Source organism: Bufo bufo, chromosome 2, assembly GCF_905171765.1.
Source record: "Bufo bufo chromosome 2, aBufBuf1.1, whole genome shotgun sequence".
Taxonomy (NCBI): domain Eukaryota; kingdom Metazoa; phylum Chordata; class Amphibia; order Anura; family Bufonidae; genus Bufo; species Bufo bufo.
In genome coordinates this window covers 24,158,748-24,173,187 of record NC_053390.1, presented here as the reverse complement: position 1 = coordinate 24,173,187, position 14,440 = coordinate 24,158,748, and the positions used below count along the sequence as shown (strand labels likewise).

General features: G+C 42.1%; 2 protein-coding genes across 2 annotated transcripts in view; both read left to right on the top strand.

Moving 5' to 3' along the window:
• The window catches only part of LOC120991124 (zinc finger protein 585A-like), a 2,129,672-nt gene that overhangs the window by 1,182,093 nt on the left and 933,139 nt on the right, over positions 1-14,440 (top strand). The gene's annotated exons all lie outside the window — the stretch shown is intronic.
• The window catches only part of LOC120991133 (gastrula zinc finger protein XlCGF26.1-like), a 50,215-nt gene that overhangs the window by 9,274 nt on the left and 26,501 nt on the right, over positions 1-14,440 (top strand). The gene's annotated exons all lie outside the window — the stretch shown is intronic.

The following is a 14,440-nucleotide window of genomic DNA, read 5'->3' as shown; positions in this document are numbered from 1 at the left end:
GAAAAATACAGATCGTCCCGCAAAAAATGAGCCCTCACACAGCTCCACACACATAACTTCAAAAAAAGTTATAGGTGGTCAGAATACGGCGATGAAAAAATAAAAATCTTGGAAAAATCTGTTTTATTGTTAAAGTATCAAAACGCAAGAAAAACTATACATATAATGTATCGCCGGATTTGTACGGACCTGTAGAATAAAAGTAACTGCTCAGTTTTATTGGTCATTGATTATAGTAAATAAAAACCCCGTTAAACTGTGGCGGAATTGCTTATGTTTAGTTTTTTTTCTAATTCCATCTCATTTAAAAAAAAAAATCTGCTTCCCACTTCATCATATGCAATATTACATGGTGGTCTTGGAAAGTGCAAGTTGTCACGCAAAAAACAAGTTCTCATACGGCTATGTGAATGGGAAAATAAAAAAGTTATGGTTCTCGGAAGGCAGGGAGCCAATAACAAATGCAAAAACAAAAAATCTCTGGTGTAGAAAGGGTTAATTAACCCCTGAATAATGCCACAGTGAGTTCAGTGACCGAGTGATGCTCTTATACGTGTTTCATATGTATCCTCCCTCCTTTATTACCTGCAGAGCATGAATGGAGACGTGTGGACGGATTATTAGTATTTTTTATATAATTTATTTATTTTAGTTACAGATTCACATCAGCGTTTCTCTTTAAGTTACAGCATTCCGTACAAATGCGGTTAAAGCTGAAAATAATGGAATTGCTATATCGGAAAGTCAAATGGAAAACTTTATTAGGACGGATTTAAACAGAATGTCTTTATTTACCGATTCCGTTGCGTTCCATTATTTTAGAGAGAAACAAAAGTCCTGTCTGCAGGTCTTTTTTTTCTGTCCAAAATAACGGACACCAAACGCAATACTGCTTTCAGTTTTTTTTCTCTATTTAACTTTATTAGGATGGATTAAGACAGAATGTCTTTTGAGTGTTCCGTTTCTCTTTCCGTTATAGCAGTTCCATTATTTTTTGTTTTTATCGCATTTGACCAGAATGCTATAACATAAAGAGAAACACTGATGTGAATCCCCCTAACAGATAAATGCCCCCACATTCTCCCCCCACCCCTATAGCCAGAAGGAAAAATAAAACAGCTGAAGAGGAGTTCACATCGGGACCAGAAACTGATAGCATTTTCCCGTTGATTATTATTGTAATCAATCTTCTCGCGCTCTATTACTCCGTCACGTGTTCTCGCCTGAATTAGAGATCCAGTAATAACGTATCTGCCATACAGTATAACATAAAACACAATGTATATTTTACTCTCCTTTCAGTCTCAGAGATTACACCTTGCCAGTATTTATTCTCGGACATCTCCGAAGCATATAGAGATGATCGAACTCTTCGCCATGACATTTGATGCACACATGTATCACAGTCCGGTCAGAAATCAATCCAATGTGTGCGCTGCAGCGGGAAGGGGCGTTCCCCACATCTGTAGCAGAGAAATCCTGGCAAGAGCTGTGTGATTCAATCAGGTTTATGCTTTATTGTATTTCATCAAGTACAATGTCAGGGGCGTCTCGGACCGTCCAGTCTTTTTCAACCAACACGTGCAACACAAACCTGGTGACGTACAGGTGATGTCAGACGCCGGTACATAGAACAGAAAGTGAAACAGAAACAATAAAAAAGTAATAAAGACGCCAATGCTGAAAGACACATCTATCGATATCGCCGATACAATCCCCGGAGGAGTTATCATGGCGATCTGCAGTCTGCAAAAAATATCTAGAAGTCAGAAGTCTGTGGAGTCCCCGGGGTTATAATGAGTCTGACGGATTGATCCAGAAAGTCTCATTATAATAAAAGTTTTTTTGACCTCCAGAAACCATTCCTTTTAGCTCATAACAGGCAAAGATTTGAGGACATTTGAGAAAAATGGACTACATATCTGACACCAGAAAGAATAAGTTTGATGTTAAATGATTGTGTTTAATTGATTATCTGTCAGAGTTGATTTATTGTACCAAGAGGTCTGTACATAGACCATTTTCCAAAAGTTTCACTAAAATGTTATCTTGACTGGTAACCTGTATTTTTCCTTTACCTGTTCTTTCCTTTCCTTTTCCCCCTCCCTCCCTCCCTCCTTTCCTACTCTTTCCATGTTTGTCATATTTTATTTGTTCCTGTATCAATGACTTTATTTCTCTTGATATGGATATATGCATATTATTTTTCAAAAATGTAAAGAAATGTTTTCATTTATTCATTTGGAGTGATGAAACTCCACAGTATATATCTTTGAAATACCTTTAAAATAAAAAATTTACATATAATAAAAGTTTTTTATGTCACCTCCTCTTTTGGGTTGTTTAATTTGTTCAAAAACCTGGGATTACAATTGTGATATAGAATGGTTATGGAGGAGGACTCTGGCCACCACCAAGCCGGCTCCCCATAGAAGTGAATGGGAGCGCACCGCGCATGACCAGCCACCGCTCCAATTCCCTTCTATGGGCTCGACGGCCCCAAAGAAAATTAATAGAGGGCTGCTGAACTCTAGACTCTACCACGAGGAGGAGTGGCACCAGGCAGGAGGTCAATCGTATAATCATATGGACGATGAGGAGGAAGGGTCTTGGCCTCTTTCTCACTGAAGACATCTGCAAAACTGGCTACAGGTTGCCTGTGATTTTGGTCCCTTAGGCTGTGTATTATTATTGTTATTAAGCTTACCTTTGGATTTGACCCTTGATCTGCTTCCTGACACCTCTTCTGCCTGCTCCCTGAACCTTGACGCTACCTCTCGGATTTTGACTTCGGATTGCTTTCGGATTTTGTCTTGCCTCTTCTCTTGTACTGACGTGACCTCCCGGATTTTAACCTCGGCCCGCTCTCGGATCTGTCTCTGTCTCCTCCCTCGTATTGACGTGACCTCCTGGACTGACCCCGGCTAGTTGACCCGCCTCGCCCTTCCGTTTTTGGTGGTACCTTGCTTGTTCCACCTCTCTGTCCGCTCGAGTGCTACCTCTCATTGACTGTCCGCTTCCCTGCTTTCTCTAGCTCTCTGCTTGCACTTACTCAGGTCAGGGACTGTCGCCTAGTTGCGCCCCATCACCTAGGGCGGGTGGTGCATGTAGGCAGGGACAGGGGACAGGGTGGCAGCTCAGGGGGTGCACCTCCGCTCTATCTTTATACCCGTGACGCTACCCCGTGACAACTATATTCTAAATATTCGCGATTAAAATTAGCTTTTCGAATATTCACGCTCAACACTAATAGTGACTGTGTATAAGAGGGTCCTTGAGGGATCTCCCTCTTCTGAAGGTGATTGCTGGACGGTCTGATACAATGTCTCTTATATCTGGATCCATTTTTAATATTTTGACAAGATTCCTCGTATTTTTTTATGTTGGTTATCAAAAGTGCCTATAATTCGAGTAAACTCGTTTGTTTCTTTTTTTTCATGAGAATCTGATCTATCTTTGATAAGAGCATTTTTAAAGGTGTCTTGTAGTACTCTTGGTGGGTAACCCCTTCTTAAGAATCTGCCCTGTAGGTCCCTGGCCTGACAGTGGAAATTATTCATATTAGAACAATTTCTGCAAATGCGCAAATACTGTCCTTTTGGTATGCCACATTTCAGACTCAGTGTGTGATGACTCTCCCATCTGAGAAGACTATTCGTTGCAGTAGGTTTTCTATATGTTTGGGTACGTATCTGACTGTGTTCAAGAAAGATTTAAAGATCAAGGAATGTTATATATTGTTCATTAATTTCACATGTAAAGTGCATTCCAATATTGTTGATATTAATTTCTTCCATGAACTCTCTGGTGCCGCTCCACAAGATAAAAACATCATCAATGAAGCGGCCCAAAAAATTGATGAATGGGCCTATTTGCTATCATCCGTAAACACCAGGGTATCCTTTCACCAGCCCAGGAACAAATTTGAATAAGTTGGCGCACAGGCACTGCCCATAGTGTTGCCCCTGAGATGTAACGATACCATCTGCGACTATTTAATTTTTTTTATTTAAAGACCTATATATGCCTACAAAAATAATATAAAATCTTGGTGGCAAACACAGTCCCTGGAAAACTATATTAAAGCTAAGATAATCCCTAAGGGGCTGAGAATACCACTAGTACCGGCGGTTCGTTCTCAATCACCTTAATTGATCACAAAGTGGGAGGAAGTATCGACTGAAAGTTCGATCAATTTGATGAAACTTCTTCTAACAGAAGAAAAACAGATATTAAATCCTCGATCTGATATGCAGAGGGAGAGTATAGATTCTCATGAAAGAAAAGAAACAAACAAGTTTACTCGAATTATACGCACTTTTGATAACCAACATAAAGAAATATGAGGAATCTTGGGACCTCATAAAAATGGACCCAGATAAAAGAGACATTGTATCAGACCATCCAGCAATCACCTTCAGAAGAGGGAGATCCCTCAAGGACCGTCTTATACACAGTCACTATGATCCTGTCCGGAAACAGTGTACCTGCTTACCAAGTAAACCCTGTGGAATGTACAGGTTCGGGGGCTGTGTAGCTTGCCCATACATTCAGCCCACAAAGAATTTCATAAGTATAGTCACGCATAAGACATATGACATCCGAGAATATGCTAACTGTAAGAGCACGGGAGTGGTCTACCTGTGCACTTGCACTTTCCCTTTACAATATGTGGGGAAAACCACAAGAGAACTACGGAGACGCGTAGGGGATCACCTGGATGACATAAGACACAAGAGGGATACACCCATTGCACGACACGTGCATGAGAAACACTCGGCTAATCCCAGCGCCTTAAAATTCTGTGTGATTAAAGTGATACGTCCATCCTGTAGAGGCGGTGATACAGAAACAAAAGTACTTCAGAAAGAAATGGAATGGATGTACAGATTAAAATCGGTGAATCCATTGGGTCTAAATGAGGCCTTATCTTTTGTTAGCTTTCTATGAATCTTTAGTCAAGGGTGTCTAGTCAGAAATGCTTTAAAAACCTGGTACAGTTAAAAATTTAAAATTTTGTAGTCTGTCGGAGAGCAATGTATTCGACCATGAAAGGTCTAACATGAAAGGTTATAGTTTTGGGGGGATCTTATCTATGGGTTTAGGGCAATTATTCTTTTGACATTGCTCCTCCCTCTTTTCCCCCAACTAAAATTAAAATAAACCCACATTCTTTAGTGCCACTTTGGGGGTTGTGAGTGAGTATATTTTTAATTCCACCCATTTGTATACCCATACTTACCTCTATTGAACATACCGCACAGGTAATTGTAATGCATCAGCTTTCTGACCTTATATTTATAGATAACTCAGAAACACCATTTTAATAATAGCAAGGATATCCAGTAAACAAAATATAAATTTGTATCCTCATTGGCCCTGTATTTACAACATCTCTTTGCAGTATAACTATCTTTTTTCCTTAACTGAGGGATATATGGGATCAGATGCAATGGAATACAGCATTTACCCTTAACACTGGGCGTGTACATATAATACAGGGAGTGCAGAATTATTAGGCAAGTTGTATTTTTGAGGATTAATTTTATTATTGAACAACAACCATGTTCTCAATGAACCCAAAAAACTCATTAATATCAAAGCTGAATATTTTTGGAAGTAGTTTTTAGTTTGTTTTTAGTTTTAGCTATTTTAGGGGGATATCTGTGTGTGCAGGTGACTATTACTGTGCATAATTATTAGGCAACTTAACAAAAAACAAATATATACCCATTTCAATTATTTATTTTTACCAGTGAAACCAATATAACATCTCAACATTCACAAATATACATTTCTGACATTCAAAAACAAATCAGTGACCAATATAGCCACCTTTCTTTGCAAGGACACTCAAAAGCCTGCCATCCATGGATTCTGTCAGTGTTTTGATCTGTTCACCATCAACATTGCGTGCAGCAGCAACCACAGCCTCCCAGACACTGTTCAGAGAGGTGTACTGTTTTCCCTCCTTGTAAATCTCACATTTGATGATGGACCACAGGTTCTCAATGGGGTTCAGATCAGGTTAACAAGGAGCCCATGTCATTAGATTTTCTTCTTTTATACCCTTTCTTGCCAGCCACGCTGTGGAGTACTTGGACGCGTGTGATGGAGCATTGTCCTGCATGAAAATCATGTTTTTCTTGAAGGATGCAGACTTCTTCCTGTACCACTGCTTGAAGAAGGTGTCTTCCAGAAACTGGCAGTAGGACTGGGAGTTGAGCTTGACTCCATCCTCAACCCGAAAAGGCCCCACAAGCTCATCTTTGATGATACCAGCCCAAACCAGTACTCCACCTCCACCTTGCTGGCGTCTGAGTCGGACTGGAGCTCTCTGCCCTTTACCAATCCAGCCACGGGCCCATCCATCTGGCCCATCAAGACTCACTCTCATTTCATCAGTCCATAAAACCTTAGAAAAATCAGTCTTGAGATATTTCTTGGCCCAGTCTTGACGTTTCAGCTTGTGTGTCTTGTTCAGTGGTGGTCGTCTTTCAGCCTTTCTTACCTTGGCCATGTCTCTGAGTATTGCACACCTTGTGCTTTTGGGCACTCCAGTGATGTTGCAGCTCTGAAATATGGCCAAACTGGTGGCAAGTGGCATCTTGGCAGCTGCACGCTTGACTTTTCTCAGTTCATGGGCAGTTATTTTGCGCCTTGGTTTTTCCACACGCTTCTTGCGACCCTGTTGACTATTTTGAATGAAACGCTTGATTGTTCGATGATCACGCTTCAGAAGCTTTGCAATTTTAAGAGTGCTGCATCCCTCTGCAAGATATCTCACTATTTTTGACTTTTCTGAGCCTGTCAAGTCCTTCTTTTGACCCATTTTGCCAAAGGAAAGGATATAGGGTGTTGATGTCATTAGACCACACCCCTTCTCATTACAGAGATGCACATCACCTAATATGCTTAATTGGTAGTAGGCTTTCGAGCCTATACAGCTTGGAGTAAGACAACATGCATAAAGAGGATGATGTGGTCAAAATACTCATTTGCCTAATAATTCTGCACTCCCTGTATAGGCGCTGGTATCAAGTGCGCCTGCGCGGTGAATGCATACCCACTCTGTGCTTTACGAATCATCTTCCTGTGCTTAATGAAGTGACCGGCCTCTTTCAAGTCACGTGTCGGCAGTGATTACATCACATTTGCGACTTTCACCGCATCACGTGGGCGCATGCGCAGTGCGGCCGGACAGACGCCGACTGCGACTGGCAAATAGGAGGTAATGAGGGCTATTAAAACCCAGCTCGCACAGATGTGAATCTGCTGCGACCCTTTCATCACCTGGCACTATATCAACTTCATGCCATTGTGCACATTGAACATCGGTCCCCTGATGAACCAAAATCATAACATTGGGGAAACGCGTCGGGACGAAGTGGATATTATCTTTTATCACCTGGGACTTTGCTCTAGGAATTATCATCTGGGACTTTGTTCTGCTGTCCTTTATCTATACATAGTTGTAGAAGAACATCTATGATCATCACAACCTGACCTCGGTTCCCTACTGAATCCATTCAGTGATACTGTGAACATTAAGGCAGTTTTCTTCTATGTGGATTTAGATAGGAAGGAAAATATAGTTTAGGGAACAGCCACCGATAAGTGGGGCGATTGCTTTGCTTTTATGCAGGGCAAGCATAGATCAGAGGGATAGCTCCCCGTACTGCCTAAAAGCAGAACTATCAGATTATCTCCCCTAGACTGAAGACAATTAAGTTCTACACGCATCCATCATCGAGGAGAGAACCCAAATGAATTTTTGGGGATGTTACAAGGCATAGAAGTTTAGAAGCAAATCTTGAAATTTTTCCGAAATTTTCAAAAACCCAATTTTTAGGGATCAGTTCAGGTCTGAAGTCACTTTGCGAGGCTTACATAATAGAAACCACCCAAAAATGACCCCATTCTATAAACTATTCCCCTCAAGGTATTCAAAACTGATTTTACAAACTTTGTTAACCCTTTAGGTGTTCCACAAGAATTAATGGAAAATAGAGATACAATTTCAAAATTTCACTTTTTTGGCAGATTTTCCATTTTAATAATTTTTTGTCCCACCCAGCATTTGTCCCACCCTGCAAGGTCCTTCTGCACTAATCAGTCACCCTGTGATCAAGTACCGTGAGTAGCCACATGGTGGCAATGATATGATATCTGATAAGTCCTAAGGTGATAAAAAGATTTACCTATATAATTTGATTATTATCACTATTGAGAGGTGGGAATTTTAACAGATCTAGTAAAGGTTAAGTTTTAAAGGGGTAATTCTTGTAACTCAGTGATAAAAAAGTTCTGTACTTGACCACAAAGTTGTAGTTAGCAAGATGTGAGGCCCATCTTTGTTCTAAGGCTCCTAACTTGGCTGTGTTAAGGTGCACGTGGGTTTTTACCAGTATAGGCTACGAATGGTGTTGCTTCGAGGTAGTCTTTAAATTTCTCAGTGACAGCCCATACAAGTGCGAGGAATTCCAGCTTGAAGGAGCTGTAGTTCTGGTCATTTCTATCGGGACCTTTAAGAGATCTGCTGGCATAAGCAATTACTCTCTCCTTACCTTCTTGCAGTTGAGACAGGCCTTTTTTACTAGCATCTGTTTAGAGACGGAATGGCTGTTGGTAATCTGGATAGCTTAAAACAGGTGGTTCGGTCAACTTTTTCTTCAGGATTTGGAAAGCAATTTTTTTTATCTTCATTCCATTCAATCGTTATCTGAGCTTTCTGGAACTTCTTGGGATGTGCTCTCAGGAGCTCTTGTATCGGTTTAGCAATCTGGGCGAAGTGAGGGATGAAATGTCTGTAGTATCCTGCAAAACTAAGAAAACTTCTCATCTCTTTTACTTTGGTAGGAGTAAGCCAATTCTGGACTGCAGCTATCTTCTCTGGATCAGACTTGACACCTTCAGAACTAACAACATGTCCCAGGTGCTTGACTTTTGGTTTCAGTAGTATACTCTAGGGGTGCATCAGGGGGGCTTCAAATGGGACATGGTGTCAAAAAAACCAGTCCAGCAAAATCTGCCTTCCAAAAACCGTATGGCATTCCTTTCCTTCTGCGCCCTGCCGTGTGCCCGTACAGCTGTTTACGACCACATATGGGGTGTTTCTGTAAACTACAGAATCAGGGCCATAAATATTGAGTTTTGTTTGGCTGTTAACCTTTGCTTTGTTACTGAGAAAAATGGATTAAAATGGAAAATTTGCAAAAAAAATTGAAATTCTGAAATTTCATCTCCATTTGCCAATAACTCTTGTGGAACACCTAAAGGGTTAACGACGTTTGTAAAATCTGTTTTGAATACCTTGAGGGGTGTAGTTTCTTAGATGGGGTCACTTTTATGGAGTTTCTACTCTAGGGTTGCATCAGGGGGGCTTCAAATGGGACATGGTGTCAAAAAAAACAGTCCAGCAAAACCTGCCTTCCAAAAACCGTATGGCATTCCTTTCCTTCTGCGCCCTGCCGTGTGCCCGTACAGCGGTTTACGACCACATATGGGGTGTTTCTGTAAACTAAAGAATAAGGGCTATAAATATTGAGTTTGGTTTGGCTGTTAACCCTTGCTTTGTAACTGGAAAAAAATTATTAAAATGGAAAATCTGCCAAAAAAGTGAAATTTTGAAATTGTATCTCTATTTTCCATTAATTCTTGTGGAACACCTAAAGGGTTAACAAAGTTTGTAAAATCAGTTTTGAATACCTTGAGGGGAATAGTTTATAGAATGGGGTCATTTTTGGGTGGTTTCTATTATGTAAGCCTCGCAAAGTGACTTCAGACCTGAACTGATCCCTAAAAATTGGGTTTTTGAAAATTTCGGAAAAATTTCAAGATTTGCTTCTAAACTTCTATGCCTTGTAACATCCCCAAAAAATAAAATATCATTCCCAAAATGATCCAAACATGAAGTAGACATATGGGGAATGTAAAGTAATAACTATTTTGGAGGTATTACTATGTATTATAGAAGTAGAGAAATTGAAACTTGGAAATTTGCAATTTTTTAAAAATCTTTTGGTAATTTGGTATTTTTTTATAAATAAAAAATAATTTTTTTGACTTCATTTTACCAGTGTCATGAAGTACAATATGTGACGAAAAAACAATCTCAGAATGGCCTGGATAAGTCAAAGCGTTTTAAAGTTATCAGCACTTAAAGTGACACTGGTCAGATTTGCAAAAAATGGCCAAGTCCTTAAGGTGAAATAGGGCTGAGTCCTTAAGGGGTTAACCCTTTCCACAGAGCCTTGCAAATACAGTGCAAATGAACAGGACATATATCACAACATACATATAAAATGCAGTAACACAGTAATAAACAGTATAAATTAAACCTTTTAAATGAAGAAAAGTAGGACGTTTATAACTTTGAATAGCGGAACAGGGCAAATGTCCACAAATGTCCAGACTTCACAGTACCCCTGCACCAGGGCACTACACAGATCGCTATGATAGCTCCTCCGGGGATTGTATCGGTGATGTTGATTGCTGTGGCTTCAGCATTGGTGTCTTTATTACTTTTTTTTATTGTTTCTGTATAATTTTCCATTCTACGTACCGACGTCTGACATCACCTGTACGTCACCATGTTTGTGTTGCACATGTATTGGTTAAAAAGGCTGGACGGTCCGAAACGTGTCCTGACATTGTACTTGATGAAATACAATGAAGCATAAACCCGATTTAAATCACACAGCTCTTGCCAGGATTTATCTGCTCTGGATTTGGAGAACGCCCCTTCCCGCTGCAGCGCACACATTGGATTGATTTCTGATCGGTGTGATACGTGTGTACATAAAATGTCATGGCGAAGAGTTCCTGGATCTTTACTTCTGGCGAGAACACGTGATGGAGTAATGGAGTGCGAGAAGATTGATTATAACAATAATCACCAGAAAAATGCTATCAGTTTCTGGGTCTTCAGCTGTTTTACTTTTCCTTCTAGAGAGGTGGGGGGCGGAAAAATGTGGGGGCATTTATCAGCGTTTCTCTTTCCGTTATAGCATTCTGTTCAAATGAAATTAAAACGGAAAATAACGGAACTGCTATAATGGAAAGCCAAAAGGAACACTTTGAAGACATTCCATTTTGATCTGTCCTAATAGAGTTAAATAGAGAAGATAAACAGAAAGCAGAATTGCATTTGGTTTCCGTTATTTTGGACAGGAAAAAAAAGACCTGTAGACAGAACCTTCGTTTCCGTCCAAGTTAATGGAGGGCGATGGAATGCTGGTTTCTGTTTTTTTCTCTATTCAACTCTAAAGATATTCTGTTTTAATCCATCCTAATAGTGTTTCTCTTTCCGTTATTTTCAGCCCTAACCGCATTTGAACGGAATGCTATAACGGAAAGAGAAACGCTGATGTGAAACCCCACGAATTATATAACTCTTGAAATAAAATAAATTATATTAAAAAAATACTAATAATTCATCCACACGTCTCCATTCATGCTGTGCAGGTAATAAAGGAGGGAGGATATATATGAAAACACGTATATGAGCATCACTCGGTCACTGATCTCACGGTGGCATTATACAGGAGTTAATTAACCCTTTCTATCCTGGAGGTTTCTTTGTTTTTGAATTTTCAGATCCCTGCCTTCCCAGAACCATAACTTTTTTATTTTTCCTTTCACGTAGCTGTATGAGGGCTTATTTTTGCGTGACAAGTTGTACTTTCCAACACCACCATTTAATACTGCATATAATGTAGTGGGAAGCCGTAAATAAATTCCAAATGGGGTGTAATTAGAAAAATAAAAAGCAATTCTGCCAATTTTACAGGTTGTTTAATGTGCAATAAAACTGACCAGTTACTTTTATTCATCGCCGTATTCTGACCCCTATAACTTTTTTGTAGTTATCTGTGCAGAGCTGTGTGAGGGCTCCTTTTTTCAAGACGATCTGTCCTTTAATTGATATCATTCTGGGGTGTGTACAGCTTTCTATGCACTTTTTATTAAAAAAAATTGTGCGAAAAATGAAGCGACCAAAAATGTCGAATCAGCCATTCCCGTTTTGCCATTTTCCATATGGAAAAGATAGTTTAACATTTTTATAGAATGGTCATTTTCAAACGTGGTGTTACCCTTGATTTTTTTAACATTTTTTTGGTATTTTTATTTTGGGGAAAGGTGTAATTAGAATTAATAAACTTTTAACATTTATTTTTAAAAACTTTTTTTTTTAGGGGACTATAACAAGCAATCATTAGATTGCTATTCTCATAGACTCCAATGTATTAGCAGTGGAGTCTATGAGAAATGTACCAGTTTCCTATGGAGCCCTGCCACAGACAACGGCTCCATGGGAAACACTGAGCAGCAGCCTCTTGTCATTCGCTATGACAGGGGCTGCTGCATACAAGTTTCGACTCCTCCGATCGCCACTCGGAAGCGCACAGGTGCCACGATCAGAGTTGATTGCGGCACCTGAGGTGTTAAATGACGGGGGGGCGCGATCGCCAATCTCCGCATCAGTGCATCCGGGTGCTGGCTGTAGGAAACAGCCAGCACCCGCCACATATGGAGTGGGCTCACTGCAGGAGCCCACTCCATACACCCGCGGGCACATAACGGCGTACATGGGATAAGGGGTTAAAGACCTGGCCAGCACCATACTAATACGCCACTGGTCAGGAAGGGGTTAACAGATGTGACATCAAAAGCGATTCCCACCACCGATATATCACTAAGTGTCACGGAACCATGAACCAGACGTACAACAAGAGATAAGTGAAAATAAGAAGGCTTTATTGAAAATAAAGCTGTAAAGCAAAAGTCCAAACGGATGGTGAAACCGAAGCAGAGTCTTTGAGAGGCCAGGGGTCAGGAACCAGAAGGGTAGTCAGACGAAGCCAGGATCAGGAACCAGCAGGGTAGTCAGACGAAGCCAGGATCAGGAACCAGCAGGGTAGTCAGACGAAGCCAGGATCAGGAACCAGAAGGGTAGTCAGACGAAGCCAGGATCAGGAACCAGAAGCAGCAGCAGTCTTAGAAGCATGTGAACACAGGAGGACCAAGCAAGGAACTGAAGCCACAGACCTCCTATATATATGAGCTAGGCATCCAGCTCCTCCCAGTGGGAAGGAGGAGCCGCAGGGTGGAAGGCTACAAGAAACCCAGAAACCAAGATGGCCGCCAGCACATGTCAAACGAAGGAGAACAGCAAGAAGGTAAGACCATGACAGTACCTCCCCCTCAAGGGCCCCTCCTCCGCGGAGCAAAAAACGGTTTCTGAGGGAAGCGTGCGTGGAAGGCTCGGAGCAAGGCAGGAGCATGGACATCTGCGGAGGGAACCCAGGAACGCTCCTCTGGACCATAACCACGCCAATGGACCAAAAACTGCACCCGACCGCGGACCAGGCGTGAGTCCAGGATATTGCTCACCTCATACTCCTCACGATTGCCCACTCGGACCGGACGAGGCCGAGGAACCGAAACGATTACACACCAGTGGCTTCAACAGGGAGACATGAAACACGCTAGAGATCCGCATGCCAGGAGGAAGCGCAAGGGCATAGGCTACCGGGTTTACCCTGCGAAGCACTCGGAAGGGACCAACAAAGCGAGGCGCCAGCTTGGGAGTGGGCACTCGAAGGTTGAGGTTGCGGGTGGACAACCATACACGGTCTCCGACCTGGTAGGAAGGAGCAGGCGCTCGTCTGCGATCAGCCTGGAGTCTCTGGCGCTGCGCAGAGGCCTCAAGGGACTTCTGGATCTGTACCCAAGAAGCACGTAGGACGGAAAGGTGATCCTCCACAGCCGGAATATCCTGGGGAGAGAATACCTCCGGTAACACGGCAGGTTGGAACCCATAATTGGCCATGAAGGGAGACGTCCCAGAGGAAGAGTTCACCGCCGTGTTCCTGGCAAACTCAGCCCAAGGCAGGAGGTCAACCCAATTGTCTTGGTGATCGGAGACATAGCAACGAAGGAATTGCTCCAAGGCCTGATTGGATCGTTCTGCGGCCCCATTGGACTGAGGGTGGTAGGCCGAGGAGAAGGAGAGATGAATCCCCAACTGGGAGCAAAAGGCGCGCCAGAACCTGGACACAAACTGACTCCCCCGATCCGACACAATCTCCTTGGGCAAACCGTGCAACCGGAAGACCTCCCTGGCAAAAATCGTGGCCAACTCTTGTGCAGAGGGTAACTTCTTGAGAGGAACACAGTGGCACATTTTGGAAAACCGATCCACAATCATGAGAATGACCGTATGGCCTCGGGATGCAGGGAGGTCCACAATGAAATCCATCCCCAGGTGTGACCATGGGCGCTCCCCGGTGGCTATGGGTTGCAGAAGGCCCAACGGAAGGTGCCGAGGGGACTTACTCTGGGCACAAACGGAGCATGCCGCTACATATGCGGCGATGTCGGAACGTAGGGAAGGCCACCAGAACAGACGTGAAACAGCCCAGGACAGCTGATTCTT